This window comes from Coturnix japonica, chromosome 18 (assembly GCF_054131305.1).
Source record: "Coturnix japonica strain WE chromosome 18, WE-NBRP24, whole genome shotgun sequence".
In the NCBI taxonomy this organism is placed as follows: Eukaryota; Metazoa; Chordata; class Aves; order Galliformes; family Phasianidae; genus Coturnix; species Coturnix japonica.
This window is the reverse complement of record NC_140680.1, coordinates 941-10486: the sequence shown is the minus strand read 5'-3', so window position 1 is coordinate 10486 and position 9546 is coordinate 941. Positions and strand designations below refer to the sequence as shown.

The window sequence follows — 9546 nt, the reverse complement described above, 5'->3', positions numbered from 1 at the left end:
CTGCCCAATAGATCTGACCCACATCTGTCGCACAGCATCTCCTGTCCCAGAGATCAGACCAACATCAGCCCCACAACAGCTCCTGCCCCATAGATCAGACCAACATCAGCCCCACAGTAGCTCCTGCCCCATAGATCTGACCCCCATCAGCCCCACAGTAGCTCCTGCCCCATAGATCTGACCCAAATCAGCCCCGCAGCAGCTCCTGCCCCATAGATCAGACCAACATCAGCCCCACAGTAGCTCCTGCCCCATAGATCTGACCCCCATAAGCCCCACAACAGCTCCTGCCCCATAGATCTGACCCACATCTGTCGCACAGCAGCTCCTGCCCCATAGATCAGACCAACATCAGCCCCACAGTAGCTCCTGCCCCATAGATCTGACCCCCATCAGCCCCACAGTAGCTCCTGCCCCATAGATCTGACCAACATCAGCCCCACAGTAGCTCCTGCCCCATAGATCTGACCCCCATCACCCCACAACAGCTCCTGCCCCATAGATCTAACCCACATCAGCCCCACAGCAGCTCCTGCCCCATAGATCTGACACACATCAAATGTAAAGCAGCTGCTGCCCAATAGATATGACCCACAGCAGCTTCAGCCCCAAGGATCTGAACCACATCAGCCCCACAGCAGCTCCTGCCCCATAGATCTGACCCACATCTGTCGCACAGCAGCTCCTGCCCTATAGATCTGACCCACATCAGCCTCACAGCAGCTCCTGCCCCATAGATCTGACCCACATGTTCCCAAGAGCAGCTCTGCCCCATAGATCTGACCAACATCTGTCGCACAGCAGCTCCTGCCCTATAGATCTAATCCACATCAGCCACACAGCAGCTCCGGCCCCATAGATCTGACACACATCATATGTAAAGCAGCTGCTGCCCAATAGATATGACCCACAACAGCTCCTGCCCCATAGATCTAACCCACAGCAGCCCAACAGCAGCTCCTGCCCCATAGATCTGAAGTACATCATCTCCACTGCAGCTCCTGCCCCATAGATCTGACCCAAATCTGCCCCACAGCAGATCCTGCCAAATAGATCTTAACCACAGCTGCTCCTGCCCCATAGAACTGACCCACATCAGCCCCACAGCAGCTCCTACACCATAGATCTGACCCACATCTGCCCCACAGCAGCTCCTACACCATAGATCTGACCCACATCTGCCCCACAGCAGCTCCTGCACCATAGATCTGACCCACATCTGCAACACAGCAGCTCCTGCTCCATAAATCTGACCAACATCAGGCCCACATCGGTTCCTGCCCCATAGATCTGACCCACAGCAGCTCCTGCCCCATAGATCTGACCCACATATGTCGCACAGCAGCACCTGCCCCATAGATCTGACACACATCTGTCGCACAGCAGCTCCTGCCCCATAGATCAGACCAACATCAGCCCCACAGTAGCTCCTGCCCCATAGATCTGACCCCCATCAGCCCCACAACAGCTCCTGCCCCATAGATCTAACCCACATCAGCCCCACAGCAGCTCCTGCCCCATAGCTCTGAACCACATCTGCACCACAGCAGCTCCTACCCATAGATCTAACACCCATCAGCCTCACAGCAGCTCCTGCCCCATAGATCTGACCCACATATGTCGCACAGCAGCACCTGCCCCATAGATCTGACCCACATCTGTCGCACAGCAGCTCCTGCCCCATAGATCAGACCAACATCAGCCCCACAGAAGCTCCTGCCCCATAGATCTGACCCCCATCAGCCCCACAGTAGCTCCTGCCCCATAGATCTGACCCCCATCAGCCCCACAACAGCTGCTGCCCCATAGATCTTACCCACATCAGCCCCACAGCAGCTCCTGCCCCATAGATCTGACCCCCATCAGCCCCACAACAGCTCCTGCCCCATAGATCTTACCCACATCAGCCCCACAGCAGCTCCTGCCCCATAGATCTGACACACATCATATGTAAAGCAGCTGCTGCCCAATAGATATGACCCACAGCAGCTTCAGCCCCAAGGATCTGACCCACATCAGCCCCACAGCAGCTCCTGCCCTATAGATCTGACCCACATCAGCCCCACAGCAGCTCCTGCCCCATAGATCTGACACACATCATATGTAAAGCAGCTGCTGCCCAATAGATATGACCCACAGCAGCTTCAGCCCCAAGGATCTGACCCACATCAGCCCCACAGCAGCTCCTCCCCCATAGATCTGACCCACATCTGCCACACACCATCTCCTGCCCCATAGATCTGACCCACATCTGCCCCAAAGCATCTCCTGCCTCATAGATCTTTCCCACATCAGCCCCACAGCAGATCCTGCCCCATAGATCTGACCCACATATGTCGCACAGCAGCTCCTGCCCCATAGATCAGACCAACATCAGCCCCACAGTAGTTCCTGCCCCATAGATCTGAACCCATCAGCCCCACAGTAGCTCCTGCCCCATAGATCTGACCCCCATCAGCCCCACAACAGCTGCTGCCCCATAGATCTTACCCACATCAGCCCCACAGCAGCTCCTGCCCCATAGATCTGACCCACATGTTCCCAAGAGCAGCTCTGCCCCATTGATTTGACCCACATCAGCCCCACAGTAGCTCCTGCCCCATAGATCTGACCCCCATCAGCCCCACAACAGCTCCTGCCCCATAGATCTAACCCACATCAGCCCCACAGCAGCTCCTGCCTCATAGATCTGACCCAAATCAGCCCCGCAGCAGCTCCTGCCCCATAGATCTGACCCCCATCAGCCCCACAACAGCTCCTGCCCCATAGATCTAACCCACATCAGCCCCACAGCAGCTCCTGCCCCATAGATCTGACACACATCATATGTAAAGCAGCTGCTGCCCAATAGATATGACCCACAGCAGCTTCAGCCCCAAGGATCTGACCCACATCAGCCCCACAGCAACTCCTGCCCCATAGATCTGACCCACATCTGTTCCAAAGCATCTCCTGCCCCATAGATCTTTCCCACATCAGCCCCACAGCAGATCCTGCCCCATAGATCTGACCCACATATGTCGCACAGCAGCACCTGCCCCATAGATCTGACCCACATCTGTCGCACAGTAGCTCCTGCCCCATAGATCTGACCCCCATCAGCCCCACAACAGCTCCTGCCCCATAGATCTAACCCACATCAGCCCCACAGCAGCTCCTGCCCCATAGATCTGACACACATCATATGTAAAGCAGCTGCTGCCCAATAGATATGACCCACAACAGCTCCTGCCCCATAGATCTAACCCACATCAGCCCCACAGCAGCTCCTGCCCCATCGATCTGACGTACATCATCTCCACTGCAGCTCCTGCCCCATAGATCTGACCCAAATCTGCCCCACAGCAGATCCTGCCAAATAGATCTTAACCACAGCAGCTCCTGCCCCATAGCTCTGACCCACATCTGCACCACAGCAGCTCCTCCCCATAGATCTAACACCCATCAGCCTCACAGCAGCTCCTGCCCCAAAGATAAGCCCTACATCTGCCCCACAGCAGCTCCTGCACCATAGATCTGACCCACATCAGCCCCACAGCAGCTCCTGCCCCATAGATCTGACCCAAATCTGCCCCACAGCAGCTCCTGCCTCATAGATCTGACCCACGTCAGCCCCACAGCAGCCCATGCCCCATAGATCTGACCCTCATCAGCCACACAGCAGCTCCTGACCCATACATGTGACCCACATCTGCCCCACACCATCTCCTGCCCCATAGATCTAACTCACATGTGCCCCGCAGCAGCTCCTGCCCATAGATCTGACCCACAGCAGCTCCTGCCCCATAGATCTGATTCAAATCTGCCCCACAGCAGCTCCTGCTCCATAGATCTGACCCGCATGTGCCCCAGAGCAGCACTGACCCATTGATTTGACCCACATCAGCCCCACAGGAGATCCTGCCCCATAGATCTGACCCACATCAGCCCCACTGCAGCTCCTGCCCTATAGATCTGACCAACATCAGCCCCACATCAGCTCCTGCCCCATAGATCTGACCCTCATCAGCCCCATAGCATCTCCCGCTCCATAGATCTAACTCACATGTGCCCCACAACAGCTCCTGCTCCATAGATCTGACCCATATGTGCTCCACTGCAGCTCCAGTCCCGTAGATCTGACCCACCGCAGCCCTTGCCCCATAGATCTGACCCACATCAGCCCCACAGCAGCTCCTGCCCCATAGATCTGACCCACATCAGACCCACAGCAGCTGCTGACCCATAGATCTGACCCACTTCTGCCCCACAGCAGCTCCTGCCCCATAGACCTGACCCACATGTTCCCCACAGCAGCTCCTGCCCCATAGATCTGACACACAGCAGCTCCTGCCCTATAGATCTGATTCAAATCTGCCCCACAGCAGCTCCTGCCCCATTGATTTGACCCACATGTATTCCAGAGCAGCTCTGCCCCATTGATTTGACGCACATCAGCCCCACAGGAGATCCTGCCCCATAGATCTGACCCACATCAGCCCCACAGCAGTTCCTGCCTTATAGATATGACCCCCATCAGCCCCACAGCAGCTTCTACCCCGTAGATCTGACCCACTTGTGCTCCACTGCAGCTCCAGTCCCGTAGATCTGACCCACAGCAGCCCATGCCCCATAGATCTGACCAACATCAGCCACACAGCAGCTCCTGCCCCATAGATCTGACCCACATGTATTCCAGAGCAGCTCTGCCCCATTGATTTGACGCACATCAGCCCCACAGGAGATCCTGCCCCATAGATCTGACCCACATCAGCCCCACTGCAGCTTCTGCCTCATAGATCTGACCCTCATCAGCCCCATAGCATCTCCCGCTTCATAGATCTGAACCGTATCAGCCGCACAGCAGCTCCTGCCCCATAGATCTGACCCACATCTGCCCCACAGCATCTCCTGCCCCATAGATCTGACCCACATCAGACCCACAGCACCTGCTGACCCATTGATCTGACCCAACTCAGCCCCGCAGCAGCTCCTGGCCCATAGATCTGACCCACATGTGCCCCACAGCAGCTCCAAACTCATAGATCTTACCCACATCAGTCCAACAGCAGATTTTGCACCATAGATATGTCCCTCATCTGCCCCACAGCTACTCCTGCCCCATAGATCTGACCTACATCATCCCCTCTGCAGCTCCTGCCCCATAGGTCTGACCCACATGTGCCCCACAGCAGCTCCTGCCATATAGATCTGACCCACATATGCCCCACAGCAGCTCCTGCCCCATAGATCTGACCCACATCAGCCACACAGCAGCTCCTGACTCATAAATCTGACCCACAGCAGCCCCACAGCAGCTCCTGCCCCATAGATCTGACCCAAATCTTACCCACAGCAGCTCCTGCCCCATAGATCTGAACCACATTTTCCCCAAAGCAGCACCTAACCCATAGATCTGACCCACATGTGCCCCACAGCTGCTCCTGCCCCATAGATCTGAACCACAGCAGTTCCTAACCCATAGATCAGACCCAAATCTTCCCTACATCAGCTCCTGCCCATAGATCTGACCCACATCAGCCGCACAGCAGCTCCTACCCCATAGATCTCACCCACATCAGCCCCACAGCTGCTCCACGGCACAACTTTCATTCTTGATTAATGAAAACATTCTTGGCAAATGCTTTCGCTTTAGTTCGTCTTGCGCCGGTCCTAGAATTTCACCTCTAGCGGCACAATACGAATGCCCCCGGCCGTCCCTCTTAATCATGGCCCCGTTTCCGAAAACCAACAAAATAGAACCGGACTCCTATTCCATTATTCCTAGCTGGAGTATTCCGGCGGCCGGCCTGCTTTGAACACTCTAATTTTTTCAAAGTAAACGCTTCGGGCCCCGCGGGACACTCACTTAGGAGCATCGAGGGGGCGCCGAGAGACAGGGGCTGGGACAGGCGGTAGCTCGCCTCGCGGCGGACCGCCAGCTCGATCCCAAGATCCAACTACGAGCTTTTTAACTGCAGCAACTTTAAGATACGCTATTGGAGCTGGAATTACCGCGGCTGCTGGCACCAGACTTGCCCTCCAATGGATCCTCGCTAAAGGATTTAAAGTGGACTCATTCCAATTACAGGGCCTCGATAGAGTCCTGTATTGTTATTTTTCGTCACTACCTCCCCGGGTCAGGAGTGGGTAACTTGCGCGCCTGCTGCCTTCCTTGGATGTGGTAGCCGTTTCTCAGGCTCCCTCTCCGGAATCGAACCCTGATTCCCCGTTACCCGTGGTCACCATGGTAGGCACAGACAGTAGCATCGAAAGTTGATAGGGCAGACATTCGAATGGGTCGTCGCCGCCGCGGGGGCGTGCAATCGGCTCCAGGTTATCTAGAGTCACCAAAGCCGCCGGGCGAGCCTGGGTTGGTTTTGGTCTGATAAATGCACGCGTCCCCGGAGGTCGGCGCTCGTCGGCATGTATTAGCTCTAGAATTACCACAGTTATCCAAGGAACGGGAGGGGAGCGACCAAAGGAACCATAACTGATTTAATGAGCCATTCGCAGTTTCACTGTACCGTCCGTGTGTACTTAGACATGCATGGCTTAATCTTTGAGACAAGCATATGCTACTGGCAGGATCAACCAGGTAGCCGCGCCAAAGGGCGACGACCCGACGCGCCCGACCCGCCGACGACCGCTCAACCGTTCTCTCTCTCGCCCTCGGGTCCGACTCGGTCGGCCCGCGGGGCTCGGCTTCGACGCCTTGCCCCTAACGTCCTTCCCTTCGCGGGTCGATGGCAGCGGCCGACGGGGCGAACGCCTCTCGGCAGGGAAGGGCGGCCCTCCGCGTCGCTCGCTCGCGCGGGCGGACCGGCGGCGGGAGAGGCACGCCCGCTCCCCGAGGGCGGACCCGCGCGCCTCCCCCACGCGGGGAAGGAGCGGGCGCCGCTGCGCAGCTCGCGTCGTCGCGCGCCTTTTCGCCGGCGGCGCGCTCCGGGCTCGCGCTGCGGGAGCCGGACACGCGGCACGGCACGGCGGCACCGGCCGGGGCTGACCCGCCCTCCGGGACCGGCGGCGGGCGAGCGGGAAGCGGAACCCCGCCGCCCGAGACTGGCGGACGCGCTAGAGGAGAAGGCGACCTCAAGGCGGACGCCGCCCCAACACCGGAGGCTCTTTCCCGAGGCGGCACGCTCCGCAGCGGGCGGGGACGTCAGAAGGAAACCCCACGCACGCGGACCCCAGCGGCCCGAGAGGCGGTGGGGAGGCCGGCGGACGCCCCCGGCCCTTAACTTTCTAGCCCCTCGCCTCGCTTCCCCGAACGGACGGTTTCCCTCGTTTGACACCCCGCCGGCTTGCTGCTCGCGGCCGGCACTCGCCGGGTCCCGAGCAGGGGTTGGCGCCGGCGCCTCGCTCACGACTCACTGGGTACTCCTGCGGCTCGCGGGGCCGCTCGGCCATCACACTGCCGCGCTCGGTCGGGCGAGCTCTCGCCGCTCTCGGAACGCAGAGGCGCCGGCCCGCCGGGGGCCCTCACCGACGCGACCCGAATGGCCTCATCGATCGACGGAAAGAAAGGGGGAGCAGGGAGGGAACGGGAGGGGTAGGGTGCGGTGAGGTAGAGGAGGAGGGACGTTGGGGGAAGGCACGAGCCCTTCCACCCGGGCGCGGCGGAATGACCGCACGCGCACGTGCGTGTGGGTGTGCGTGGGCAACGCCCGCCGAGAGGTGCTCGCCCTTGCCTGAACACCGGCCCGCCCCACGCCGCCCCAAACGACACGGGGAGCGGGATTGAGCCGGCCCGCCGGGAAGCCTCTCCGACACGCCCGAGGAGCGCCACGGTGGATCGGGTCGGGGCTCCCGCGTGCGAGTGAGAGCGGTGCGAAAGGGAGAACGCGGCGTCGCCGACGCGACAAGCGAGCTCCGGGTCCCCCTTCTCCTTCCCTCGTGACGGCGGGACCCGCCGGGGACGCCCCCGGCCCTTCTGCGTCCGACTGCCGGCCGCCCGGCACGCCGGCCCGCGCCCTTTTCTTCCCTCTGCCTGCCTGTCTGCCTTCCTTCCTCCCTCCCTCCTCGGGGCTCTTCCCATGGCAGCGCGGCGCGGGGAGATGCCTGCCCACGCTCGCTCACTCTCTCGCGCCTTTCGCCCCGATTTTGGCGGATTCCCCGCTCGCGGAACGAGCGAACGCCAGAGTCCAGGGCCGAACTGCGACACGGGCAGCGAACATCCGACTGACGGAGGCCACCGGACCGAACGAACCAAGCGGCGCACCAGAGAGCCGCAACCGGAAAACTCCACAGCCCGGCGCTCAACCGCGCTCGCCTGCGCCCGCTCGTTGCTGCCTCTGGAGACGAGCACGCGCTCGCTCCTGCAGACGAAAACGGAAGGCGTAAGAAAAAACTGCTTCGGAAAAGAACGGCGCTGACTACCGGCAGCGGCGCCGAGGGTAAGCGGCGCTCTCCGTCGACGTAGCGGTAGGTAAGAAACTACAGCGACCCCCCAGCAAGCTCCGGAGCTTTAGCGCCCCCCATCTCACAGGGCGGCAAAGCCTAGCCGAAAGCGGGTAGACCTGGCAGTTATACGCAAGCCGCACGGGCAGCGACACCTAGCCACCGCCGCCGAGCACCACGGCCCGCTCGGAGCCGGGTAGACCGTGCCGACCAAGCCGAGCCGCATAGGCAGCGACCCCAAGCCGCCGCCGCCAAGTACCACGGCCCGCTCGGAGCCGGGTAGACCGTGCCGACCTAGTCGAGCCGCATGGGCAGCGATGCCTAGCTGCCGACGCCGTGCCCTCCCCCCTCTTCCCCCCCCCCCCCCGGAGACGCTCGGATCCGGGTACACAGTGCCAGCGCAGCGGAGCAGCCACTAGAGCGGCACTTGGCCGCTTCCGCGGAATGTCCGAGCCGAGCTGAGTCCGCCTGGAGAGCCTGGACCGTGTCGCCGTGGCTCAGATCGCCCGACTCCGCCGAGGAGCGTCCGAGCCGAGCGGAGCCTGCCGGGAGAGGCTGGACCGTGCCGGCGCACCCGAACCTCCGCGGCTGAGACCCCCCGGACGCCGCCGCGGAACGTCCGAGCCGAGCCGAGCCCGCCGAGAGCGGTTGGACCGTGCCGGCGCACTCGTGCCGCCGCGGCTCAGATCGCCGGACGCTTCCGAGGAACGTCCGTGCCGAGTGGAGCCCGCCGGGAGAGGCTGTGCAGTGCCGGAACACTCGTGCCGCTGCGACTGAGACCCCCCGGACACCACCGAGGAACTTCCGAACCGAACGGAGCCCGCCGGGAGAGGCTGGACCGTGCCGGCGCACACGAGCCTCCGCGCTGGCCAGCGGTCGCTGCACGTCTGGTTCGAGTTGGTCGGCACGGTCTACCCGGCTCCGAGCGGACCGAAACTCATGCGGCGGCGGCCAGGGGTCGCTGAGCGGCGGCCGGCTCACGTCGGCACGATCTACCCTGCTCCGCCGCGGACGCTAGAGGTTGCTGACGGACAGGCTGGCAGACGTGCAGCGATTCCTAGCGACCGCCGCCGAGCCCTCGCGCAGGCACGGCGCAGGGTAGACCGTGCCGACCTAGCCGAGCCGCATATGCAGCGACCCCTAACCGCCGACGCTGAGCCCCACGGC

At 61.0% G+C, this 9546-nt stretch overlaps 1 pseudogene; it reads right to left on the bottom strand.

Annotated features, from left to right (window-relative positions):
* Positions 1-5540: 5540 nt before the first annotated feature.
* LOC146757871 (18S ribosomal RNA) lies at positions 5541-6580 on the bottom strand (annotated as a pseudogene).
* Positions 6581-9546: the final 2966 nt, after the last annotated feature.